Consider the following 27736-nt stretch of genomic DNA (forward strand, 5'->3'; position numbering starts at 1 on the left):
AAATACAGGCTTACAGAAAAGTTTCTCACAGATATTTTCTCACAGATATTCACCGGCAGTGTTTACTTCAGAGGACAAGAATAGTTCAACAGTCAAAAGGTGGGTAACAACTTATATTGTCTTATTTCTCAAATGCTATGTAGTTGTTGTTATGACTAAAAGTATTGTCCATCACTTGAGATACTCCTTGTAATGCTCCTTTTAAAGCGCTTTCAGTTGCAATTGCTTTTCAATTTCTTCTCAGTTGCAAACACAGCTCTAAGCTGCTTTGGCTTGCGAGCAAGTTGAAACTCAAATCCCAGGCTGCAATATGATCTTCAAGGCCGCTCGGTAGTGTTCTCACAATTACGTCCAAAACAGAGTGCAATTAAGATAAAATTCCTAACTTACACTCTCCTCAGGTGACGCTCACAAGGTTGATAATTTAAAGCAGCAGGGCAGCAGAATAACACACAGCAAAAAACATCAGAAGCACCAAAAAGTGGTAGATTGCGGAGCCTTCCAAGTGGTCCGAAATCTGGTCAGTCCAGTTGCTCAGGAACCCTTGGAGCATTCTAAAGCCTCCTGTGACACATTTGCTAAACACTTTGCCGATAAAATCGAGCATCTGAAGAGCACGATTCCGTACGCCGTGGAGACAGGAAGTGAGCCAGAGCCGGCCAGTTGCATTCTGGTCCGGTGGGATCGGTTTCAGCCTCTTCCCTCTGAGGAAGTGGACAAGGTGATCTCTGCTGTGAAGCCAACCACCTGTCTGCTGGATCCTTGCCCCTCGTGGCTCATTATGAGCTGCAAAGAGAGACTGAGCAAAGGGATCAAGGCAATAGTAAATGCATCCTTGGAAGAGGATGCAATGCCATTAGCCCTCAAGGAGGCAGTTATAAAGCCCATCTTGAAAAAGTCCTCTTTGGATCCCCAAGAGTTGAATAACTTCCGCCCAGTCTCTAATTTACCATTTCTGGGCAAGGTGATTGAGCGAGTGGTAGCCAAACAGTTACAGACACACTTGGATGAAGCAGATTATCTAGATCCATTCCAGTCGGGTTTCAGGACTGGACATGGAACTGAAACAGCCTTGGTCGCCCTGGTGGATGATATGAGGAGGGCGTTGGATAGGGGAGAATATACCTTCCTCGTCCTCCTGGATCTCTCAGCGGCCTTCGATACCGTTGACCACGGTATCCTTTTAGATCGCTTGGAAGGATTAGGAATAGGGGGTACTGTTTTATGGTGGCTCCGTTCCTATCTCTCAGACAGATGCCAATGGGTGGCAATGGGGGATGAGGTCTCAGACCCTTGGCCTCTCAATTGTGGAGTGCCACAAGGTTCTATCCTCTCCCCCATGCTATTCAACATCTATGTAAAGCCACTGGGGGCCATCATCAGGAGATTTGGGCTGCGGTGCCACCAATATGCGGATGACACTCAGCTCTATCTCTCGTTTAAGTCCTCACCAGAGTTGGCTGTGGATACCATGTCCAAGTGCCTGGAATCCGTAAGTGGATGGATGGGAAGGAATAGGCTGAAACTAAATCCCGACAAGACCGAGGTGTTGCTCGTGGGAGATAGGAGCATGTTGGGGGATATAGACCTGGTGTTCAATGGGGTAAGATTACCCTTAAAAGACCAGGTCCGCAGCCTCGGGGTCATTCTTGACTCCCAGCTGTCCATGGAGGCTCAGGTTTCGGCAGTGAGCCAGGCAGCTTGGTATTAATTATATCTGATAAGGAGGCTACAACCCTACCTTCCTGCCCATTTGCTCCCACGGGTGATACATGCCCTGGTCTTCTCCCGCTTAGACTACTGTAATGCGCTCTACGTGGGGTTACCCTTGAAAACGGTCCGGAAATTACAACTGATACAGAATGCGGCGGCACGTTTGATTAAGAACAGCCGTCGCTGTGATCATATCACTCTGGTGTTAATAGATCTACACTGGCTACCAGTTGTTTACCGGGCCCAATCAAGGTGTTGGTTGTGACCTTTAAAGCCCTACATGGTTTCGGCCCAGTTTATCTGAAGGAGCGCCTCCAGCATCACCAATTATGCCACCTAACGAGATCAGCCACACAAGACCTTCTCTCAGTCCCACCAGTTAAGATAGCAAGGCTGGTGCAGACCAGAGAGAGGGCATTCTCGATTGTGGCCCCCGCCCTCTGGAACTCCCTTCCTTTTGACCTTCACCATGCCCCTTCCTTAATAGGTTTCTGCCGGGCCTTAAAGACCTGGCTGTTCAGGCAGGCCTACGGGACCTCTGGGGTGGGTTAGCTTTTAATATTGGTATTATTAATTATTGTTGTGGTCCTCATTGGCTTTTATTGTATTTTACTGTGAAATTGTACGTCGCCTAGAGTGGCCGTTAATTCGGCCAGATAGGCGACTCACAAATAAAATTTTATTTATTATTATTTATTTATTAAATCTGCTTTATTCTCTTCTCTAGCCATTATAGAAAGACTTGACCTGACTTTGCTGCAACAGCTTTAGCTCCTGTAGAATAGGCTCATACAAAACATTTGCACAGCATTCTGGAATAGTATATTAGTGAATTATAATTAAGCCATTATGTATAGGTGGATCATAATCTAACTTGGCAAACTCAATACCTTTCTCTCAAAGACTATTGCAAAGAGATAAGAAAATTATCTACCTAGCAAGTTTCTGAGGGTCTCTCCTTCCCCCTTTTTAGGCAGTGAAGGGACAGTCTAGTTTTCCCACCCCATCCAGTTTTCCCATCAATTTTTGGGAATTGGAAAGACCTGGATTTTTTGAGAGACTTAGAAGTTGTGTGTGAAGTGGAGTAAGAGCATCATAATGTCAGAAAAAGAACAAAAACACAAATTACCCTTACAGTGGTACTCGCACCATTCATATGGCTGCTGCCATTGAAGCAGTGGAGGCAAGGAGGAACATAATTGATGGCTATCTTTCTTACTCAGGAGACTATGTAGCCTGAGGGTCAAGCTAGACATGATATTTTTCACATAGTTTGACATTGCATAGCTAAGCCCAATCAGGACCCTGGTGGTGGAGTGAGAGAGGTAACCTTTGCACTCTCTGCAATCCTGATCAGAATTGCAGCATCACCACCATGCTTGCTCTTCGCAGTGACTCTGAGATTAGTGACAGTCACCACAGCAGATGTGGAGGCAGAGTACAGGAACACATGGCTTCACATTTGGCTGGGCTGGTGAGCTGCACACCTATACTGCTTTGTGAATGATGCTTGTTAATAACATAATTGTCAATGATCATAACCCAGTGTTGCATGAGCAAACTTCTGCCTGTGCAACAGGACTTCACCTTCCTCTCCTCTTCCCTGGAATAGCCTGTGGGCCCCCAGAATCTGCTTGGGGGGGGTCATCAAACCCTTTGGAGTAAGTGATGAGGGTATGTGGAGGGATGCAAGAGTGGAGAGGAAATTGAAGTCCCATTGTCTAAGTGAAAGTCCATTCTACTCATGCATAGATAGAACTGGATACAACCCGCTGTCTGTACTTTCTGACCTCACTGTTTACAATTTCCCCTCCCAACCATCTGTATATATACTAGCAACTCAGGATAACACATCATGCATCTGTCCTGTCCAGAGTGTGAGGCATGAGACAGAGACAAGGGTGAAAGTAATTCTTGTTTTATTAAGGTAATTGAAACATCAAAGGCAGCACGCTTCATTAACTCGACTAACTAACTCACTGCAAGCCCTATCTAAGCTACTAAGCATACTCTGCAGCATATGAAGAAAGTTGACTCAGCACCCCAGTTGGGGGGGAGCGCAAGCTTAAATAGGAAAGGTCTTCGCTCGTAATCTCTCCCTCCTTCGAAGAACCTCCCTCTGACCAGCACTCTTCTCATGACGTCTGGCGTAGGGTGAGAGAGGGCGTGCCTCCGACGGCTCATCTGACAATACCGACTGGATAGGTGCCCGCTGGAGGTCAGGAGGCAGGGAAGCATTTGCAGTGTCAAGAGGGGGATCCAGGGGGGTTGAAATTGGCACGTGAGCCAGAGATTCCCCCAACGGTTCTGTTGGTGCGTCTTCTTCAGCAGGAGGGCTGTCCGTCGGAACTGGCCCAGTCTCAAGTACACTCCCTCCCCCAGTGTCCTTGAATGTCTCAGGCTCTGCCCCTTGCTGCTCTAGCTGAGGGGGCTGAAGCTCCTCCAGCCCCCTTCCTTGATTCCCTTGAAAGACCTGGGGCTCCACATCATCTAAGGAAGTGGACTGAAGTCCACAGAAACATACACCCTAAAAAAGTGTTTGTTTGTTGTTGCAATGGATTTCTATTTAAAATCCCACTTTATATGAGTAAGATCCCACCACTTCAAAGCAAATGAGAAGGATATTCTCCAACACCATGTGGAGGAATACCATCCCTTTTTCTCTCTCCTATGATTCGCTCTCAGTCTTTCCCCATTTCAGGATCCTTTCATGTTCACTCTCTGCCCAGCCCTGTAGGAGAAACAGAGGGGATTTAAATTTTCCCCACTATTTCCATCCCTTGCCTGGAAGCCCTACCCCTTCCTGCATGTTTACCTATGCTAAGCAGGCTGGCTGCACCTGCCTTGGCTGATGAATCATTGGATCTTTGGGGGCCTTTGGGGAGTAGGCATCCACCTGTCAGGTAGGGGGGCACTGGAGACATGCATAGCCATTCCAGATGAAAGTAAACCAGTGATAGACCTTGGGAAGATCAAGTGCTGCTCTGTTCTTAGTTACTTCAAACAGTACAAGTTGAAGATTAGAAAGTATTTAGAATCTGACTCAATTTTGGAAAAAATAGATTCTTCATCTATAATGGATTGGTTACAATAAAGCAAGGGACATTATCTTTCAGGTGGTGAGATGAATATATTTTGTAAGGGTGAGTGAGGGAAGGCAAATTGATTGTTTGTCAAGATATGGGCTTTGTTCTTGATGTTTTACAGTAACAAAATTCCAGATAAGATGCCGACATGCTTTGCTATTTCAGTTGCTACAATCTTGTTGCCTTCCTTTTTCTTTGTTCTTGACTGGTGGAATTTTTTAATAAAAAACAAGCAAAGAGAAAGGAACCGAGCAACCCTCGCTTGTTCCAACTTAATATGAACATTAGAATTCCCTCATGTGCAATAAAGTCATTGGATTGGTACAGAAACATTTATTTGTCACTGTAAACACCATTACTTTTGTTAAGCCTTAAGTATACTATTTAAGATTTATAGTAAAAACCCAAGGACTCAGTCCAATCCCACCAGGGATGCAGTGCCTACATATTGAAGGATTCTCATAGGGACAGGGAATCTTGTTCAGTCCAAGGGTCATATGCCAGTGATGGGCAGGACCAGAGGCAAATGTAGGCAGAGCAATTAATATAAATTTTACCTTTCTGCAGGAGGCTAGTTTTCACACACAAATGTGCACCTCTCTATCCTCCAGCCAAGCAAGAAAGAGTAATTATCAGGGTTCAAGGACACATTTTAGCCAGGCAAAAATACTCAAGGAAGGTGTGAAGCAAGGCTTGAGAGGGATATGGCCTGGGGATAGAGGATGTGTCTGGAGAGGGGATATGGCCTGGGGAGAATCCCAAGAGGCCAGAAAGAGAGGTCAGAGGTTCCCCATTCCTCCATAAGTCATCACAGAGTCCTATTTCTCCCTTTTTTCATGGTGTGTATTCACTTTTTGCACCAGGAAGCTACAAATAATCAGAGTCCATGATATGTTCAGACCCAACCATATCAGGTACACACAGGGTCAAGGCAACAACATGAGGCCTGTGGCTGGAGGACCATGGATAATTCCATGAACACCCCACCAGGGCAAAGACCTTACAAGTCTTTTCTTCCCATCGTCCCTTCCTTTCCCCAGCTTTATCCCCTTGGCTTGAAGAGATTAGATCTTAAGGGTTAGCCCTCTAGCTTAAAGATGAACACTTCTTCACCTTTCTGGGGTTTCCTGTGTGATGGTCATGGGTAAGCGTGGTACCTAGGCAAGCAGCCAATTTGGGGTTGCCAATTTGGGGACAGCATATGTGAATATCCCAGCTCAGGCCTCACTACCCCAGCCTTGGGTCTTGTAGACTCCGAAGTCTGGTTTCATAACAGTCGGGCCATGACAGTGTGTATTTCCCTTAGGGATGGGGGAGAAATTCGATTCAATTTGCATTGAAAGCCAAATTTATCAAATTCACACTTTGAGAAACAATATGAGAACCAAAACAGCCACCCTTTGAAATTCTCACTTATCTAAATGTTGTGGTGCAGTTCTGCCGCCAAACAGTGTTTACAAAAATGCACATATTTGGGGGAAATGTGCGCCATATGACTATATTGGTGAAAATAACATATAAAATTCCATTGTTAAACTATATTGGTGAAAATAACATATAAAATTCCATTTTGTTAAACTAAATTGCTTGCAAAAATGTGTACATTAGTCAAAACTGCATACAAAACTGTATTTATTAAGAGAAATTCTCACTAAAATGCTAAAGAATTTACATGAGGATTTTTAAAAAACAAAATTTGCAAATTGCTGCAGAAATGCGGAGAACCAAATTTAAGATTAGAAACTGAGAAATGGAGAGAACTAAAACTTACAGATTCTTCCATCCCTAATTTCCCACACATTCCTATCAAGCCACTCCTCCACAGCTAGTCAATGACCACATGCTCAGATTCCATGGCTCTTGAACAAGGAGTAGAGGTTGGGTGTTTCAAGCACACAGCAGCAGCCCATTCTCTATAACACCTTGTTATGACGCCTGCATATGTGCCCATGTATATTCCCTGGGGGGAACAGGACTCTGTTATACCCTATGAGTACTCCACTGGAGTGGTAGGACTGGGGTCCTTTATATACACTTTTAAAAACTTTCTTTTGGCTTCTTAATAATAAAGAATTTATCCAAAGTTTTTTTCTTTTTGTGCTTATTACTCTTTTTAATATTAAAATAAAAATAAATAACTCAACTTTCAAGCTAATATGGATCCTGTATAAAATTATGCATTAATGTCACCAAACAGCAAGATCTCAAAATCATAAAAACTTAAATTATGCAACAGTGAAACTTAAATCCATTGAAGTGTCACAGTAAATATATCTCAAGGTTATTCAAATCATGGTGTTTAGTAGCTTCTAAAGGGACCCAAGTTAAACATAAGGTATCTAATGGATATATTTTCTCTACTATAATTAGTTAATTATAGTATCTTCTATACATACCTCTTATTAAGCCATTCTCTTATAGAGGGAAAATATGCAGGTTTCTGTTTAGATGCTGTACAGGAAAATGACCACAAGACATCTCGATGTATGAGGAGGGGTAGGATGGCGCTCAATTCCTCTGTCCTATGCTCCTGTCTCTACACCCCTGCATTCCAGCCAGTGGGCCTTGTTGGCTTGCTTTCTCTAACACTGCCTACGTAGAATACAATAGTAAATAAATCTGAGAAGCTTTGTTTATATGACACGGATGAGGTAAGAGAGGCCCTTAATTGGCAAAAATAGACAGTGGATGCCAGTCGTTCGTAAGTGAAGATGTTTTCTCTCACTGCTAAAGCCTAGGAACGTGGCCTTCAAGGCAGGTGCAATGAATCATGCTACAAAGCCCAAGGACACTGACCAACAGAATTGATAAACAAAGACAAAAGCATGAGACCCAAATTAAAAAAAACATCCCCACAAGTATAGCTAGTTAAAGTCACAGGTGCAAATCTGCACCCAGGTCCAGGGACTCTTTTGAGTGTAAATAAGGCTCCCTAACTCCTGCTCAAGGAGCTTCAGCACAGACATAGGCTGCGTATTGGCCAGCTGGGATCTCTCTGTTGTTGCTTGTCTGGAGCTCCCAATGACTGAAAGGAGAATGTGAGATAACTGCACTCATTAGTTGCTTTATCTGTTTATTGCCTTGCCTGCCATAAACCATTAGCTTCTATCTGAAATGAAGCAATAACTCTCCTTCACAATTTTATTTCATTGCCTTTGACATTCTCCTGAACTTTCTTGCCTTTGGCAAAACAGAAGCTATTGGTATTTTTGTGCTGTCAACACATTTTCCAATAGATGGTGCACTCCAGCAAGTCCCTTAACATGCCCAAGTAAGATGAGATCATTATCTTGCACAATCCATCTAGAGTGATAACACTTTCAACATCCACTTATTTAAGAGTCTTCACTACGTGCTAACTCTCCCATTGAAATCCATGCGACTTAAATCTGCGTAATTTTCAAATGTTTGTGCCCACAATTATAAAGTATCACCAAGCTTGAGGTAATGCTGCATACGCATCCCGGAATAAGACACGAGACATTGGCAGTGGGTAAACTAAGACACAGCTTTGTTAAAGGGCTGATTTGCACCAGAACTCTCTAGTACTTATCTCCTCATTGAAGCTTAACTGATACTTAGGTGAGAACTGAGAAACTTACTGTTTCCTGGTGCACCCATCCTGTCTCAAAACTTCAGTATAGTGACACCACTTACCTTGCTTGTGTTCTCCCATACATCTGGTATGCCAATAAAAATGAGCAGCATCCCACCTACCTCCGCCAGCAGTGGAGACTGGTCCATTTGAGCAAATGAGATGCTGCCCCACTAACCTCAGTCTGCCCTCAGCTGCCATTGCCCTCAGCCGCCACCAGTCCTGCCTGCCTTCTTACTCACAACAAGTCCAGGGAGTGGCCCTGGCTGTCAGCTTCCTCCTCCGTAGTCTCAGTGTTGTCCTTATAAAATGCAGCAGGGAGGAGGACAGAGACAAAACTGGAATTAATTGGCTGTGCCCATCATTGACAGTCTACCTACTGTTTGTTCTTCCAATGGGCACCAGCAGCCAGTGCCCACCAGTCAGTAAGCATTGAGTGCCAGAATCCAAGAGGTTTCTTCTTCATAGTTCCCGTAACACCAGTGAGTCTTGTGAGCTTAGTTTTAGTAAGCCTCCCCTTACATATCTGATGCCTTGTGATGCCCTTCCTTTTAATGATGGGGGTAAGGAATTTTAACTCTTTTTTAAAGTTTGCTATTTTACAACCTCCTAAATAAGGTGTCATAAAATTACCCTAGAAAAAATATAGATATTGATATACAGTAGCTGTAGATATCTATCCAGATATAATTGTTCCAGACAGACTGTCCCAGACAAAAAAACATCTTTTCCAACATCTGTCATTTAAATTGTACGTATTCAAAACATACTTAGATTGTTAATTTTCTGTATACATTTTATTCACCTCAGGGAAGCTGATTTTTTTTACTTTGTAAGGAAAGAGATGTGAGCCAGGCTAAAATGTATTAGAAAAGTAAATGAACATGCCATTGTCCTCTGAGAATACTGATTTGCAAAACTGCCTTGCTGCAAGCAAGAAAGATGCATATCAACACTTTTAAATATGAACTGATAATGCCTTTTCACATCTCATCTGTCTGATATAAAAATATTTATGTGTGCACTACTCCTGCATATATTGAACAGGTCTTCCAAAACAAATTTGAACTATTAGCTACCAGGTAACTCCTTCTTACCTTCTTGTAGCAAGTGATCTGCAAAACGCTGATCAGAGTCTACACAATACACAGAAGGTGGGCCAGTTAAACATATACATGTACAGGACTCTACGGCAGTAATGAGAACATGTGGCCCGCCAGATGTTGTTGGACTACAACTCTCATCAGCCCCAGACAATGATCAGGTAAGAGATCATGGGAACTGTAGTCCAATAATACCTGAAGGGCCACAAATTTCCACCCTTACTCTGTAGGATTGAGCTTTATATATGGTATCAGTAAATTTGTCTCAGGCATAGCCTAGTTGTTTTGCATTTCTTGAAACGTGGCAAGAATTATAAAAGTTACATCCTCCTCCTTTCCTAACAGAATTTTCTCATGAGAAAGTTGTGTTTTCAGCAAGGATTTTTTTTGGGGGGGGGGGTAATTTGTCCCCTGCTCAGTGAATTGTAACTTTATGCATAATTTTAAATTTAATATCCCATTATTTAGGAGATAGCTTTCTGCCAAGCAAAAATCCCAAATGACTTACAGACAAAACCCCTTTTTAAACAAGACACCTGTTTCTAATCTATTGAGGGGGGTTTTGGAGGCGGGAAGACCAGAACCAGTATGACTGCTTGCATATTGATCCTTGCTGGACTGAGTCTGCATGCACATCCTTCAACTATGGGTCAACTTAATAGCTGTGATCACCTTCCACTCCCCTTTCTTCCTCCCCAAAGGTTGATCAGCACTAGTGTCAAAGCTAGAGGCAACAATCATCTACTCAGGGAGATGCATGTGAGTAGTTCATTTACCCTACATCTATGTGCGTCAGGGTATTGATTTGTGGCATAATAAGAATAAAAACAAGAACAAGAATAATAAATAGCTATGCAGGGATGGTTAGTAAGGTGGTTTAGAATCAAACAGACAATCCCTGATTATTTGTGTAAGTATGGAAAAGTGGATGGAAGAGATTCCAGATAATTTGCACAGTGATACATAAATTGATATAGCAATGAGACACAGAGCCCTACTGCTCACAGTAGTGCTGGCCATGATATCACACCTTTATTATACTTCATAAGGGAGTTACATTGATATTATAGTTAGAACATCCAGAATCTCTGAATGGCTGGTGCACAAAAGTGGACTGGAAAATGTACAATCAGCTTTTACTGAATATCCTTCTTGCCTAACATTGGGGAGTAAATGCATCCCCTTTATACATAGTTCCCCACCACCAGCCTCAAAACACCCTGACAAATCAACCCAGCCATGATGTCACAGTTTCCCCTTTCACCCCATCTCACCTCAATTCCCTGGGACCCAGTTATCACTATGATGACAATCTTGTGTCTGTGCTATACACCTCAGAAGGCAAGTGGAGCCTCATGTTTGAGGTGATGCGGAGGTGGGCTTTTTTGCTGGGGGCACTGCTGAAATCTGAGGCCCCATGTGTACTGGCATTCCATCTGCTTTTGAAGACGCACAATTTTACACAGGTGTTCCCTAGATCTCTTGACCACGAGAGTTTCCTGTTTTAATGGCTGCTTTGACTGAATTGTTGTTATAATGGGATTGTTTATTACACATTTTAATCACAGTTGTTTATATTTTAATGTTTTAATGGGATTGTTTTATTGTGTATGTTAATTATGATGTATTTTTTAATTAATCTGGGGCTGGGTTGTATTCAAAATAGAACTAAGGCAAATGTACCATCAGAGCAAGAATTTCTCCTTCCACAAGAGAATGTTGTCCTCCTCTCCTCCCCCTCCACACCCCCTACATCTGTTCTGGGGGTTTCAGAACCCTCTGGAACAGGTTTGGGGATGGTGCAGGATGTGTGAAGGGACGAGAGATGAGGAAAATTGCATTGCATTCATGCTATTCCTTGCACTAGTGCAAGAATTTAGTTGAACACTGCCCTCTCTATTTTATCAGTGTTGTGCAATGGTTTTTATGGGCTGCATCCAATACTAATCCTACTCAGAGTAGACCCATTGAAATGAAACAACATGACTGAGGGTCATTAATTTCAATGGGTCTACTCTAAGTAGGACTAGCATTGGATGCAACCCTATGTCTTGTAAACTGCTTCAAAGCCATATGGGCATTAAATGGTACATAAGTTTTAAAAGTCCCTGAATGCTTCTTCATACAAAAAGGTTCCCTACAGATTAAAAAAAAAAAAGCATGGTTGGGAGAATGATAGTCTGAAACCTCTTTCCCTGTAAACTAGATTTCAGGGTGCAGAGATGTTTATTTTCTATGGAAGATCGCTCATTCTTGTTGGAATTCACCTGCAATCTCTATTGGTACTGCAGTCTGAGGGTTGGAGGGGGAAAGCAGGGCCAGTCTTACTATCAGATAGAATGAGCACCCACATCAGGCTGAAGATGCTGGGGGCCAGGGAGCATTGGCAATGTGTTGAAGGACACCACTGTGTGTCCTGTGGCTTACCATCCACACTCCTAAGCTAGCCTGCTATGCCCAGGTGAGGTAGAAGATGCTGTCCCATAGCCAGTTTAGAAGTAAGATTCAGCTTCCAGTCTAGTGGCATGGACACCATGTTGTCCCGTGGCTCAGGCAGGAAAATGTCTTGAGCCCACCTTGGGTGAGAGGAGAGTGCAGCCAAGCCAACTAAGAAAAGTGCTCTCAGCCCCCCTTCACTGCTTCAAAACAGCCTGGCTCACACTCTTCCTTGGGACTGTATGCATTCTTTTATTTATGTCGATCCACAATGGCTACCTTGCTATTTCGTTGGAAGCACCTCCAATGTGGACAGAACTCTCTTCTTGTAATGCTATGCACTGCCAATTCCACCAGCAGCAAGTACTTCATGGCATTTTGTGATACTTAATGGATTCCTCACCCACCCCATTTCTTTTTTAAATTTAGTGGGCTCTTTGGAAACAACTCATTTCCTGTTCTTGCCCAACTCTGCAGTTACTAACTTAGAACAAATTTCCTTCCAGAATATCTTGGTATTATAAAAATAGACAAATTACACAGCTTTGAAAATTACAAAGGATTTTCAAAACATTGCAGATATGTTCATGGGCTCTTGATGAACACCTGTCTATTGAGTTTTCCCATGAGCATTTGCTAGGGGGACATGGGCTTTTTGCCTGGAGAGGACAAATGTTTTCTGCAAGACGACAGCAGCAAATACCAGCTTAATTGAATCTGCAAGTAGCCCAGATTGTTGTTTATGTGAGTGCATTTTCAGTTTTCAATAAATTGTAGTTAATGCACAATCATGATGGGGAAAGTTTCTATTTGTAGTGTATTTTAACCTAACCTGAAGCAGAGTGCTTTAAGTTTTTTTCCTTAAACTAACAAAACAAGCTTTCCCTCTATAAAATTGTAAATATCCATTGGCAGTGCTCCCTAATGGCAAAATGAAAGTGAATTAATTGCCCTAGGAGTGCATGGAAACACTCTCCAAAGTCAAGACTATGGGATCAAGAAATTTAGAGGCAAAAGATACAGGCAAAATCAAGCCAAAGACAGAGGCAAAAGGCAGAACAGACCTGGGAATTTCATTGTATTAAGAACAGGTAAATTAAATTAATTAGGGAAGCTGTCAGGGAGGACTGATCAGGTGGTGGGGAGGAGGGATAATGGCAGTGGAAGATGATATCTAATTTCAACAACAGCTGAAAAGATTAATGTGGAACTCAAAAAAGAGTAATGCATGATAACATAGAAGGTACAAAGATGGCATAATTGGATAATGGAGTTGATGTATTTTATTGCATTTGTCCATTTAAACTAGTTTGGTTGTTTTACTTTTAATGACTTTTGATATGTGCATTTAGAAATGGCCATATTTCTGGGAGCAACAGAACTAACCATCAGCATGCTGAACAGAAGAGAATAACTCAAATTCTTTAAAAGTTGTAAATGATTTGGGTTTGGAGTTCATTCCTCCTCCCTCCCTAGTAAAGGATCATGAGATTACTGTGTGAAAATATTTTTATTTAGCTTGCTATCCATCCCTGAAAATCCCAAATGTAAGGTTTTTAAAACATGAACAGTTTCTGAGAAAGACTTTCTAAGAAGAACCCTATATTGACAGCATTATCTGCTTATTTCAGTGGTAGCCAATGCAGTGCTCTCCAGTTGTTGTGGACTACAGTTCCCATCAGCCCCAAGCAGCATGGCCAGTGGTGAATGATGATGGCAGTTGTAGTCCAATAATATCTGGAGGGCACCACATTGGTTACCCCAATTTATTCTATTCTTAGCAGCATTAGTTGGTTATTCCAAGCTAACTTGTTAAGTACTTAACGAGTACTTGCATACCAAGCAGAAAACAAAGGATAGTTGCATGTCTGTCAGACATTCAAATACAAACCAGATTAGTGATTCCAGAGCTGTGCAAAAATAGCTTCTTGAAATTCTTCACCCTCTTTGTGAGCAGAGAAATTGGGGAAGAGAGAATTTCACCAAATTTCTCTAGAAGAATGTGAAATTTTCCAAACATCTTCTGAGGCCTAGACTTCACCATTAGCAGTGACAGCAGCTTAGCTTGTCCTCCCCTCTGCCCCAGTTTTATTTTTTTCTGATGCTGCAAGTGACAACAGCAGCAGCTGTTGCATCTTCCACAAGTTCAGAAGATACAAGTGTTACATGTGAACCAGAAGTCATGGTTTGTTTCTCTCCAGGCAAACCATGAGCAGAAGCCAAGGTTTGAACATGGCTTACCACTCACAGTTGTTTGATTCACCTGTAAGACTGAGCTAGTCCTATGGATTGCTTCTTCCCCCCTCAGCAAATAGAAAAGCAGGGCAGGCACAATATGAGCAGCGTGCATCCCCATACCACCTCTTCATAATGGAATGATTGCAGTGCACATGGCTATCTGGTTAAAGTTTCCTGATCCAGCAGAGTTCTGCTAGTTGCATTGTAGAGACAAAGTGTGCTACAACTGCTTGACATTTTTAAAATTCAGAATGACTCTTATGGTTTGACTCAAACTAAGCATACAATAGGAATGAATTGCCCAGCAAAGTTCAAGGCAATCTTCAAGGCATGTTTATTTATCAAAGACTATGTACAATTTGTACAACCTTGAAAAAGGCATATGTGTAATCTTTAACATCTCCAAAATGACACAATCCATGCACAAAGAGGAGGTATCAGAAGGTTTGGGGAACCAACATTTTTTACATAGTACAATAACGTTGGGGGATCCCTAAGGAGAAGGAAGCCAAAAGGCAGGTCTGTGAGAACTGAGCATTCTCAGAGGTCACTCAATGGTAACTGTCTGTGGGGAATGACTGATAGAAAGCCGGTGGAAAGGGGGATGGAATGGAGTACACTGAACATGAGCATGTGACACTACAACATTGTATTGCAAGCCCAACTTGTTCCCTTTATTTCCAAAGGTTAGACTGTGAGTGCTGATAGAGAAAGCTAAGATTTTATTGAAGCCACATTTAGTAATCATTTTATCCATCTCCAAACATAAATCTACAAATGAACAGCAAGGGAAAGAGTTTCTAATTTAGTTATTTATTTAGTGTGAAATATTTAAAAAATAACCCTGCTAATGCAAATTCCAAAGCAAGTATTATTTCATTCTCTCTGCTGCAGATTGGAAGGGGCTGTGGCTAGAAGAGGGTGGCTTATTATATTTCTTATTATTGCATTTCCCACTCATCCCAGGCAAAGTCAATCATTTTATTGAGTGGAGAAGCCTCATGCTCCATTGACCTGCACACAGATGTTACACTTTTAAATATTCAAAAACAAAAGGGAAAAAGACACCTGTATTTGATTCTGACTTTTGGGTTGAACTCAACTAAGTCCTACTTGGAGTAAGCCCACTGAAATCTAAGTTAGTCATGTCCATTAACTTCAGTAGGTTTATTCTAATCAGAACTAGCATTGAATACCACCCTTTGTTTTCTCCATCCATCCTCAGCCACAGGCAACATCTATACTCCAAGAATGCCTTGCAACATTTTATAGTGGAACCTCACTTCTAAAAACAAATCTTGATTGAGAATACACCGGGGGAGCCAAGGGGTGCCCTCCAAAAGTTGTGCCATCATCCCTGACCATTGGCCATGCTGACTAGGGGTGACAGGTACACCAACATCTGGAGGACACTATATTGGCTTCCTCTAATTTACACAGGGGTAAATGATGGAAAACCTGCTTACTGAAGAGATGCAATTTTCCATCAACACCGAAGTAAACATCTGTATCATGAAATGTACACATTACAGACAAGTTGGTTAATTCATCTCCTCAGACTTTCAAAGCCTGTACTTTTACATGTTCTTAAACTAGTATTCATATCCTTTATCAGGATAATAAATTCAGAAGATGCCTAACAAAATGACAGTGACTAATATATTCTAAACACAGCTGCATTTTATTTATTTGTTCAGCTACATTAATGTACATGACACTTTACAAAATAATGAATGTGAATAATTTTGTTACACATGCTTTGATTTCAATTTCGTTGAGGACATGAACTGGAGATTATAGAACTGCTTCATTGAATGTCATTCCACAAAATGAAAGATTGGAAAATTTGTGCATATGCTTCCCACCGCCACCTTTCTTCATTGCATTTTTTTTCTGGTTGTATTAGCATAAATGTTTTAGTTAATGGCTGACATGGAAATTTAACAGAAAAAAATAGTTTCAAAATGTCACCAGTAGTTTCAATGTCCTGCTTGCTCTTTAACATGTCACCTAATAGGAAGGATTTGGCTTAATGGGAAGCATTTTCAGGAGACAGGATTAGGGGCATTAAAAAAATGATTTTATGTCCACAGCTTTTTTGTGTGGCCATTTTTTCTCTTGAAATAACATGTTATTTTTTCTCTCTACAGACATCTTAGTACATTGACCTTGTCAGGTTTTACCTAAATGTCACTTTCATCCTTAATTAGGTAATTAAGACCCAGTCTAGTTTTACATTGCACAAAAGAACACTGTAGATTGGTTATTTAATTAAGTAGTAGTCCTGTTATAAACTAAGAACTATAGAGAAACTATTTAGTTCATACAGTGTGGTTGCCCAGGGACAGGTGTGATTCGCTGTATCAGGAACACACACTGTTCATCAGGGCCGGCGTAACATGGTAAGCAAGGTAGGCATGGCACAAGGGCGCAATGCTTGAGGGGCGCCGGAGGCGGGGCGCTTGTTTGTCTGCCAGCTCTGCAAGCATGCGGTGCCCCTGGTGCTTGGAGAGGAGAGGAGGCTTCGTTTTGCTGCTGCGGCCGCCGACTCCACACCTACTTCACTCCTGGGGGAGGAAAGAGAAAATGCCACCCGAGACGCCCGTTGGGATTTTGCACTCCGAAGCTGAGGGAAAGTATCCCCAGCACACAAAGAAGCGAAAGTTTGAGGCCCGTCCGCTCCATTGAGGTTGCGCCTGCAGGGGCGCCGGGGAGGGAAAAGAATGCTCAAGAGGGAGGGGGAGGTGTGTGTTGCTTAATCTGTGCCCCGCGAGGCATTCAAAATAACCTGGCTATCCACTTGCTAAGGAAGGCGCCTCTGAGCATGTGGAGTGGGCCCTCTACCCTGAATAACTGTAACCTGTTCCCCCACAGACGTAAGATTAAGGAGCAAGAGTTTCTGGAAGGGGTCGGTGTCTGTCTGTCTGAGGATATGGGAAATGGCAGCCTGTCCAAAAGTGTTGTTCCTGGCTGACTTGCTCAGTGGTGCTGTGAAGGGCCTTGCCTATGTTCAGAGGCACCCTGTTAACTTCACTGGTCTTCCTTGCGCAAAGGATCCTGTTGAGTGGCCTGTCACAGGTGGTGTGATGCTTTTGGAAGTGGGGTGCACAGGAGGGACTCTAGAGCCAATGACCAGGGGTGATGGGAGTTCTAGTTCAGCAACACTTGGAAGGCCAAAGGTTCCTCACACTGAATGTAGAGGAAGGAAAGAAGACAGAGAGCTCTCCCCAAAGCTTTGTGGAATGCAGGCAGGTTGCACAGAAGAGTTTTGAGCATCAGGGCTATAACCGCCCTGCAAATCTAAATGGTATTCAGACGTTGTTTTAGAAACCTGTATTTGGAAATACAGTATAGCACTATCAGTGTGTAGTGCACTGGGCAGAATAGCATAAGCCTGAACGATCTTTTTCTCTGCTGAGTGAGGCTTATAAGAATATCTTTGCAACTTTAAACTGGGATGCATGGGTGGAAAAGGATGGCTGTTGGTTTTGGAAGAGGGAACAGGTGTTGCTTTTGCTGTGTTGAGAAGGCACCCTTAGAAGGATGAATCTGGCAGTCTCTTTTGAATGTAGTCACACTTTATTTTATATATATATTTAAAAATGTAAACCCTGCCCCATGGCTTCTGCATGGCTTGAAATATTGCAACTATCATGAGTTGACAAAACAGCAGCAAATCACTAAAATCCAGCCATCTGTTTGCATATAACACAGACCAGTTACTCAGATCACTCAAAAAGTCTGACAAGAAAGGGAAAGGGTTGTATCTAGCTAAGTTCTACTTGGAGTAGAGTCCTTAAAATTGATAGACCTATATTAGTTGTGCCCATTAATTTCAATGAGTATATTTTTTGTAGGACTAGTGTAGTGTAGTGGTTAAGGTACTGGACTATGACCTGGGAGACCAGGCTTTGAATCCCCACACAGCCATGAAACTTACTGGGTGACCTTGGGGCAGTCACTGCCTCTCAGCCTCAGAGGAAGGCAATGGTAAACCCCTCTGAATACCGCTTACCATGAAAACCCTGTTCATAGGGTCGCCATAAGTCAGGATCGACTTGAACGGAGTCTATTTCCATTTCCATTGTTGGATGCAAACTGAAGTCATCAGCTGGCACTGAAAACTTAACAACATCGGTGCCAACTGGATCTTTAGGATAAAATGGTAAGCAAGGTAAGCATAGCAGGAAGGCGCAATACACCTGGAAATCTTTTTTAAAACGTTCAGAAAAATTAATAATAATTTACTAACATTTGAATTGAAAAATGAACAAAAAATATTATAAAAGGTAAGGGCGCCAATTTATAATTTGCAGGGGGGCGCCGAATGCACTGGCCCTGGCCCTGCTGTGCACCTTAGGGACAGAGTAAGCAGCCTGTTTCCAAACTGTCTCACTTCAGTACATCGTCATCCATAAACCTGTTCCATCCTCTTTGCACATTAATCTGTAATTTTAAAAAAATCTGCAGGAAAAATGACATTTAAATATGTATTTCTAAATGCATTTTCTCTAAAAATATGCATTTCTAAACATTTTTCTCAAGTGTACCCAAATTTAAAATTCCAGGACACAAATGTCACATTACAATAAGACTGAACTGCTTTTGACATTCAAAAGACTGTTGAAAAGGTCACAGTATTAAAGGTTCCTACAAAAATCTATATACATTTTCTCTAGTGAGATTTCCAAAATGAGGAAATGGCCTAGTAGACACTGAAACCTAATTATCTCAAGTCTCTTTGCTATACAAATGGCATGATAAATGCCACCATATCAACCCAAGACGATAAGATTACTTTTACATGTCTAAAATCCACTCTGTGAAAATCCTGTCATGTATAAAATGAAATTAAAACTAAACCAGCCAACTGATGGCAAATATTTCCTTTCAGAATTAGCTAACCAATATGAGTTGAGTTGCTGGGGAGGGGAGAACTAATCTCTCGAGCAAATCTTCTGAGACACGTTTTACATACACACATAATTCTATTAACTTTCTGAACTGATAGATAGATGGATTGATATCAGTATAAACAATGGGATGGGGTGAAGGGGAACTATGTGTGAAGTAGAGATGCGCTAGAATTCTACCCAATTTGGATGTGGTACCAATTTTTTCTTTAATTCGCTTATTCTCTATAGTTGTGGATCAGATTTTTATGCGGCAATTTTCCACAGCTATTTTCAAAAACAGATTTTTTTTAAAAATCCACCACTAAAATATTGATATTAAGAATTAAAATTTCATTGATATTTTCTTTCAAAATATTGATATTAATATCAATATTTTTGTGAGAGGGAAAACAGATCAATAAAAGCAGCAGCTAGCAGACAAAGAACGAACTCAAATCAATACCAGCCTGTTAGGTCAATGGAATGCTTTTGAACCATCACTGGCCCACAGAACCCATCCCTAGTGTGAAGTGGTAGATTTTCAAACACCTACTGGCTCACATCTGCCAGTGAGAGATGGTGGGGTAGGGGGTGGACATACATTTTTTTTTCTGCCATGCTGATAGTTCTGGCTTTTTTTAAAAGAATCCTCCTCCGATTGATTCCAAGTTGCCCCCAATCCTTCGGCCTCCAAAATGAATGAAGGGCCTTGGTTCCACTGGATCCAAGGCTACCTCCTTCCTAGTAGATCTGGAAGATAGGGCTGCTGCTAAGAGCGGAGGAACTACATTTCCCAGCAGGCCCCTTGGTGGAGGACCAGGTGAAGGTGCCTCAAGGTGGAAGCAGAGCAAGCAAGCCAGAGCCCAGGATGGCTTCTGAAGGCTCAGGCTGCCTGTACACAGTCCACTGCTCCTTGAATAAGTGTTTTCATGTCCTCCAGCAGCAGCATAAGGCCTGGAAGAGGACACTGGCTGCCTGCACGCCTCTCCTTGGTTTGCTGGCCAATCTGGCTAAGCAAATGCAGGCCCCCCAGAAGGTTTCCTTTGCTAATACCCCATTGCAGCCTTTCCCAACCAGTGTGCCTCCAGATGTTGTTGGACCACAATTCCCATCTTTCCTGACCATTGGCAATGCTGGCTGAGACTGATGGGAGTTGTGGTTCAACAACAACTGGAGGCACACTGGTTGGGAAAGGCTGCCCCATTGCAAGACTTCCTGGGTGTGCCAGTTACCGTGAAGGCAAAATGGGCTGTTTGCATTTTTCAGTGAATGGAATTGAAATTGGACTAAACTATGGATCTGAACCAGTAAAGATGATAAATGGGTAGCAAACAAGGAAAGATCCAGCACAGCTGTGGGATTTCAAACTGATGCTTTAAAAAAAATATTTTCTGAAATGCAAAATGTATCATTTATTAATGTTCTAGTGAGCCTCGCTTTCTGGAAGTGATAGAAAATAAGATAATATTATTTGCTGACTAAGATCCTCAACCATCTCTTAGGATAAGAAGTGAATATGACACACAAGTTTGACAGGAAGAAATTTTTGAAAATAATCCCCTTTGAAATTAATGTTATTCATATTTTAGCAGAATTCAAGGGCACGTTCCTGGGTGTGAAGCAGAGCCAGTGAGGCCTATGCCCTGGGAAGACTTCTAAGGGCCAGATGGAAAGACCTGGAGGTTTCCCGCCCATTTTAGTGTAACATACTTTTGGAGTCGACATAAAGTTGTCATCCTAATAACCATTGTTATCTGATTGTGCAATTCAACCCAAAGTATGATTGCTGGTTTTGTGGTCTCATCTAGGGATGGATGAGCATTTTGATTAAGTTCACATTTCAAGTCGAATCTGTCAAATTTGCACTTTCTGAAACAATATGAGAACTGAAACACAGCCATCCTTCAGCACTAGTTAGGCCTCATCTTGAACACTGAGTCCAGTTCTGGTCTCCGCACTTCAAGAAGGCCCAAGAAGGCCCGATTTCCAAATCGCGTGAAGTACTAGTTCCCCTCTATTCAGCACTAGGCCCTGCTGATTTGAACTCATTCAAAGTGATTAGGTATTCCTTGACCATCTGTCTATCAATCTTAAGCTCCAATCCTGAACCTTCTACTTCATGTTTCCCAGGAGGGTCATAGACGCTTTTTTGGGAGAAGACTGAGCCAAAGTAGGAATTGAGCACTCTGCCTTTTCTTTGTCATCTGTTATCATTTTGCCATCCTCATTGAGTAGCTGTGCCACCATTTCTTTTCTGTGTCTTTTATTATGGTCATACCCAAAGAAAGCTTTTTTGTTGCTTTTAGCATCCCTCGCCTCAGCTCATTCTCAGCTTTAGCCTTCCTGACACCATCCTGGCAATTCCGTGATACCTGCCTGTACTCTTCCTTTGTGGCCTGGCCTTCTTTCCACTTCCTGTATGTGTCCTTTTTTGTTTTCAGGTCCTCTCTAAGCTTTTTGTGAAGCCACATTGGCTTCTTCTGCTGTTTCCCCTGTTTTTTCCTTGTTGGAATTGCTTGCCATTGCACTTTTAGAATTTCCTTTTTTAGAAACTCCCACCCATCTTGGACTCCTTTTCTCCTTAGGGTCGCTTGCCATGGAACCATACTTACAATTGTTCTGAGTTTATTAAAATCAGCTTTCCTGAAGTCCAGGGTGCGTGTATGGCTACTCTCAACTTTTGCTTCTGTTAAAATCAAGAATTCAAGTATGGTGTGGTCGCTTTCCCCCAGAGTTCCCATAACTGCCACTTCATCCACCAAATCATCTCTGTTGGTTAGAATCAAGTCCAGGATAGCTGATCCTCTGGTTGCTTTCTCTACTTTCTGTAGGAGGAAGTTATCTGCAACACAAGTCAGAAATTTCTTGGAGGGGCCATGTTTGGCAGAATTTGTCCTAACAGATATAGGGATAATTGAAATCCCCCATTACTACTACATCATGCCTCCTCAAAACATTGGCAATTTGCTTTTCAAAAGTTACATTCTCATCTTCTCCTTGATTGGGTGGTTGGTAGTAGACTCCAAGCACAACATTCCTTTTGGTACTTGCCCCATTAATTTTAATCCAGATACTCTTGGTTTATTTAGCACATTGATGTAGATTGCATATATTTTGCTCACAACTGCACCACAGCACGAAGTATATAAGACCACGCAAGTGCTGTTGCTTCATTATCATACCTACATAAATCCACAATGCCATACCATATCATAGTTATTCCTAGTCTTTTAAAAGTGTAAAACAAAATTGCACAGCAGCACCAATGCACCTCAACTGAGGCAACATGATTTAAATTAGACATCCTAAATGAGACAACCAGAACAAGAATTGTGATGGTAGGAGAAGAATACAGTCCAGTGCTTCTCCAGACACTTTCTATTTTGACTAGAAACAGAAGGAAAAGTGTGGCCTGTCAATCAGTGTTAAAAAGAAGGAAGGGAAGTGGACCAGAGATGGTACTGGATGAGAGGGGAGCCAGAGCAGCAGCAATCCTAACTTCATCATAGCTGGGTGAGGGCAAAGTACCCTTTTTACTACAAGCAGAATTCAGAGTTGTGGGAATTGTGACCACTATTCAATAATCTACTAACCATATCACAGGTCAAGCATGTGCTTAATTTTCTGATTAATAATCCAGTCATATGATACAAGCTAAGTAGATGTTTGCTGATTTGAGAACTGTGCCAAAGCTCTTTCCCTGGACCTATATCCTATTAGATTTCCATTAAACTAAAACAGGTCAAATTTCAATGCTATTTCTCATATAATAAAGATTATTTTGATTCAGCATGATTATGTTGTTGTCTGTGCTGCCTGATAAGAAATCTCATTGCCTGGCAACTAATTTAACATTCCTGATATTTTATCCAAGGGAGAAAACTACATTTCTGTATTTTTCACAGCCAAACATGATGACTTGTTTTTTGTAGGCATCATATCAAGATCTCAAAACAGTTTTGTGTCTCTATGCTGTAGCTCAGGTTTCCATATTGTCTTCCCCCCAAAATGCATTTTTCTCCTCCCCTCCAAAATCTATGCTTGCAAAATAGCAGATATTTGTCATTTTCTTTTGTGCTAGATTAAAATCCATGCTATTTTGCATTTGGCAGTGAGCTTGGAGATATTGTTTTTTTACTGTTTTGACAATTCTCTTGCATGCTGTGTGCTGGTGAGTAAAGCTGTGTAATTTAGTGGCATTAATTCCATCAAAAGCACTGGAAAGACAACACTCATTTATGATGAAACGCAGTCCTTGAGTGCTCAATAGCTGCCTTAGGAACTTGGTTTCATACATTTCATTTAATTACTTGCACATTTCAGGTACCAGGAGAAATGCACAAGAAGATGATCTTTAATTCTAACAAACCCTTCAATGCAATTTGGTTTATTCCAAGCATCTCTAGAGGGCCGATGAAAACGGAATAGCCAGTTGGTAAGCTTTATTGGCAGCTTTATTTCTTGAGTGGGCTCATGTTCATATTGTGGTCACCTCCAGCTCATCTACCTGCAAATCAATTCCCAGTCCATTACCTAGACAACAATGCTACTAAATTCTCTTGGGTTCCATAGGTACAGAAATGAGCCCATCTTTAGCATACCAGGCAGATGAATGTTCCAAATGGACTCTGAGGAAACTTTCACTTGATTTCTAAATAGAATCAATATATTATGTGCCTGAATGCATTTGTCAGTGTTTGGGGGAAAAACAGTAAATAAAAAGGACTCTTTTCTTTCTTTCAACAAAGAATTTACTAGAGAATCAGCTGGGATGAATCAGGCAAAATAAAAAGAGCTCTTATGGATCAGACAGGAATAGTCCTCCAGATGTTGCTAAGCCACAATTCCCTTTACCCCTGTCCATTGGTTTTACTGGCTGGGGCTGATGGGAGCTGGAGTTCATCAACATCTGAAGGGCATAGGCAAGAGTATCTGCAAAGGTCATCCTGAGGGGAGGGCAAGGTTTATGCAACCCATTCTACCCCCCATTACATTTAGAATTCCAGGGAGGCAAGGGGCCCCCTTATGTCCTTTCCCCACAGACACTCTGGCCACAGGTTCCCAAGCCCTGATCTACTCCCACAGTAGCTAATCAAATGCCTCCAGGAAGCTCACAAGCAGAGCATGAAGGCAACAGTCCTCCCCTATGGCTTGTCTTCAGCATTTGGTATTTAGAGAATGAATAACAAGTAGCTGTGCTCATTATAAAAATGCCTTTGAGAAGGGCAGAATATACAACAATTACGGTCAGATGTGATCTGAGAATATACAACAATTAAGGTCAGATATGGAAATTATACCAAGATTCTGGGGTGCCTTATCATGCTAATGGGTGTGGATACAAAGGAACCCCTTAACGTAAGATTCCAGTGTGGCAGACAATGGTGCTGCCATCCCATAGAGGCACAAGATGCTTCCGTTATTTGAGTGGGAGCTTTTCTCCTTGGCCCATATTCTTCCACCACATGCTTCATCCTGGCCTGTCTCCCACACTGTTCTTTTCCTCCTGGCATACTGTCCTGATCAGGGCGAGAGCCATGAGTCGGAGACGAAGGTGAATGCAATTCTTCTTTTATTAAAGTAATGGATACATCAAAGGCAGTTCGCTTCATAGAACTTCCTATGCTAACACACTACAATTCCCTAACTAAACTCTACACATGCTCTGCAGTGTATGGAGTAAGTTGACTCAGCACCCAAACCTGAGAGCTGCAGTCTTAAGTAGGAAAAGTCTGGGACCGTAATCTCTGACTCCTTCGCAAGCCCTGCCTCTGCCCTATCAGTTTCTCGTGGCATCGAGAGCGAGGTGAAGGGGGGGCGTGCTTCCAACGGCTCATCCGAAAGAACCGGCTCCTTAGCAACAGGCTCGAGGTCAGGGGGAGGAGATGTGTTTGAAGCATCCTGAGAGCCACTTGGTAAAGGGGGAGTCAATACGCGCTCTGAAGCATCGCCCAACTGCTCTTCTGGCATGTCTGGGGGCTGCGCTCCGTCCTCTTCAGAGGCATCGCCATCCGTGGGAACTGGCATGAAGTCAAACTCACTCCCTTCCCCAAGTTCTTGAGGAGACTCAACAACTCCTGGATCCTCAGCTCCTTCTGACTGCTGTGGAACCTGAAACTCATGCCTTCCCCCTCCCTGGGCCTCGTGAGAGAGCTGGGGCTCAACACATACTCCAAGTGGAGTCTCCTAGTCATCTCGAATCCCTCAAGACTAAGAATAGAAAAGATTTCCTAGCACAAGATGTAAGGAGCAGGTTTCTTTTTTATCATGACAGATATGCAAAAGAGTTTACTGAGAATTCTTAATAATAATTCAGTCGCATATAAAGATAACAGTTAAACAGAGCTGATATTTGATATTACACAAATATGAGTCTCATATAACTACAGCCAATATTCTACTTCTAATATTGCATCCATGCCATCATTTCTCACCAAACTGATAACAGGCCTATCGTGAATGTTCCACTCCTATTAGCCCCTAATTCACTTTTAGTATTTCCTATGACCCTGTCAGAAGCAGAAAACATTTTTTAAAAGTCATTTATGGCTCAATTAGGCAAATACTCTCCTTAGTAACATGCCTGCAGGCTCTTCTAATGGGTAACAGTTATCTAGTCTGTTATATTGGCAAGAGCAGGGACTGCGTTCAGTGCCCTTGGCATTTACTGAGAGCACACAGGAAACATTTACTATCTTGCTTCCATAAAACATCCCAGTATTTAGCTGTCTCTGTTCAAATTACTGACCTAAAAGAACCTTTCTTACATAAAGAATTTGCCAGTATAAAATTGACATTCCTGCCATTTCCTGCTGTGATATTATTTGAATGAGCTAAGTGAAAAAATGAGGAAAACCCAGCCTGGTGGTCCATGCTTGCTCTTCATATAGTAAGCTTTTGTCATTAGCTTGTGGTGATACACCATTCACAGGAGGTGGCTGGAAATTCATCTGATAGATGGAATTTGGCTGGGAGAACCGGAACACTGCCGGATGCTATACTGAGGTGACAGGAGCAATAACTGGCATTAATTATCAGCCTATATGGCATGTTTCCTTTCTTATGAAAAATGTTAATGGGAATCCTACACTGTGTATCTGGTTAAGAAGATGTTTTGCCCCACCCTTGGTTTGGCACCCCATGCTAAACAATATGTGTGGAGAGGATACAAACAGAACATTTGAAAAAGGATGTTGTTATATCATTTGTTCATGACTTGAGCCCCAGTATGCAGATTGCATAGCCTGCACCCACAGTTGATTTTGCCAGCAGTGGAGACTTGTGGGGGAAAGGGAGTGAATCAATAAGAAGACCACAGAGGAAATTCAATGTGCATCTAAGGTGCATCCATCCCCCCTCAATGGATGTGTCTAAAGAAGAATCTCTTTTGCCTAGCCCTGTTTGGTTCCATTCCTCTTCCCCTTCACCCTTCCTGCTGCACAGGGTCCCATTGTCACCCCTGCCCAACAGTTTTAGAGCACTGGGTGGGTCAGCCAGTTCTCTCATTGGACAGTGGGTAACCCAGATTTCATCAGCCAGATAATGTGATGGTGTAGATGGGCAAGTCACTACACGTTCACTGGCCCTTGCTTGTGTAATGGGTGCCCACTCCGGTTGGATCATAATTCTTTTTGTTGTTCTTGTTGCTTTAAAAATTAAGAGCTGCCCCAGGGTAGCTAAACCTGAACAGAAGGTCTTTTGGATCTTGTGAACAATGAACACAGTTGTGACTGAAGAAACATCGTTTTATTCCAGGCTCAACAGACAGCAGGCAGAAATATTAATCATTGCCCACTCAGAGCCTAAACAGATGAAATCATAAGCCTCTATGCAATTATCCAGCTTAACTGAGAAGTGATAGAACAGTTACACAGTCATGCTGCCAAAGTCTCAGTGGCTATGGAAAAAGCCCTTCAAGCATAGTCCAAACACGGTTGTGCACCTTCTTTATTTATTATTATTTATTTATTACATTTATACCCCGCCTTTCTTTTCATGATTGAAACCCAAGGTGGCTTACATATGGTTCCCAGGCGGTCTCTCATCCAGACACTGACCAGACGTGACCTTGCTTAGCTTCATCAAGGAACTGGTCTTATATGCCTTCAGACCATAGCCTGGGACTAGGCTATGCTGGGACTTTAGTGACCCAGCATTGCCTGCAGGACGATAGTTTGAGTCTGGGGTTTCATCTCCTCCTCTCTTATCCTCCTAAGAATAAGATGAATAAATCAATGAATCCTGGTTGCTTCTGCCTTGTTTGTTTTATAGCCAACAAGTAGTGAACAAGTCAGCAGACCAACACACTGGACACAGGTGGTGCTAAGTCAGCTGACCTCTCTCTGTAAGACTTCAAAGGAGGGACATACTTGGTGAGTGAGTCATACTTTTACCTCAAAGGACAAGCTTACTTGTTGAATGAGTCATCTTAGAAACATAGAATCATAGAGTCATAGAGTTGGAAGAGGCCTATGAGGCCTATATGGCCATTGAGGCCAACCCCCTGCTCAAAGCAGAAACCCATATTAAAGCATACTCCACAGGTGCCTGTCCAGCTGCCTCTTGAATGCCTCCAGTGCTGGAGAGCCCACCACCTTGCTAGGTAATTGGTTCCATTGTCATACCGCTCCAACAGTTAAGACGTTTTTCCTGATGTTCAGTTGAAATCTG

At 42.3% G+C, this 27736-nt stretch overlaps 1 long non-coding RNA gene across 1 annotated transcript; it reads left to right on the forward strand.

Moving 5' to 3' along the window:
* Nucleotides 1-27432, forward strand: LOC133368299 (uncharacterized). Its single transcript, XR_009758622.1, has 3 exons — nucleotides 1-99; nucleotides 23390-23501; nucleotides 27338-27432. It is a non-coding gene; the product is annotated as an uncharacterized LOC133368299 (long non-coding RNA).
* Nucleotides 27433-27736: the final 304 nt, after the last annotated feature.

This window comes from Rhineura floridana, chromosome 1 (genome assembly GCF_030035675.1).
Source record: "Rhineura floridana isolate rRhiFlo1 chromosome 1, rRhiFlo1.hap2, whole genome shotgun sequence".
Taxonomy (NCBI): Eukaryota; Metazoa; Chordata; class Lepidosauria; order Squamata; family Rhineuridae; genus Rhineura; species Rhineura floridana.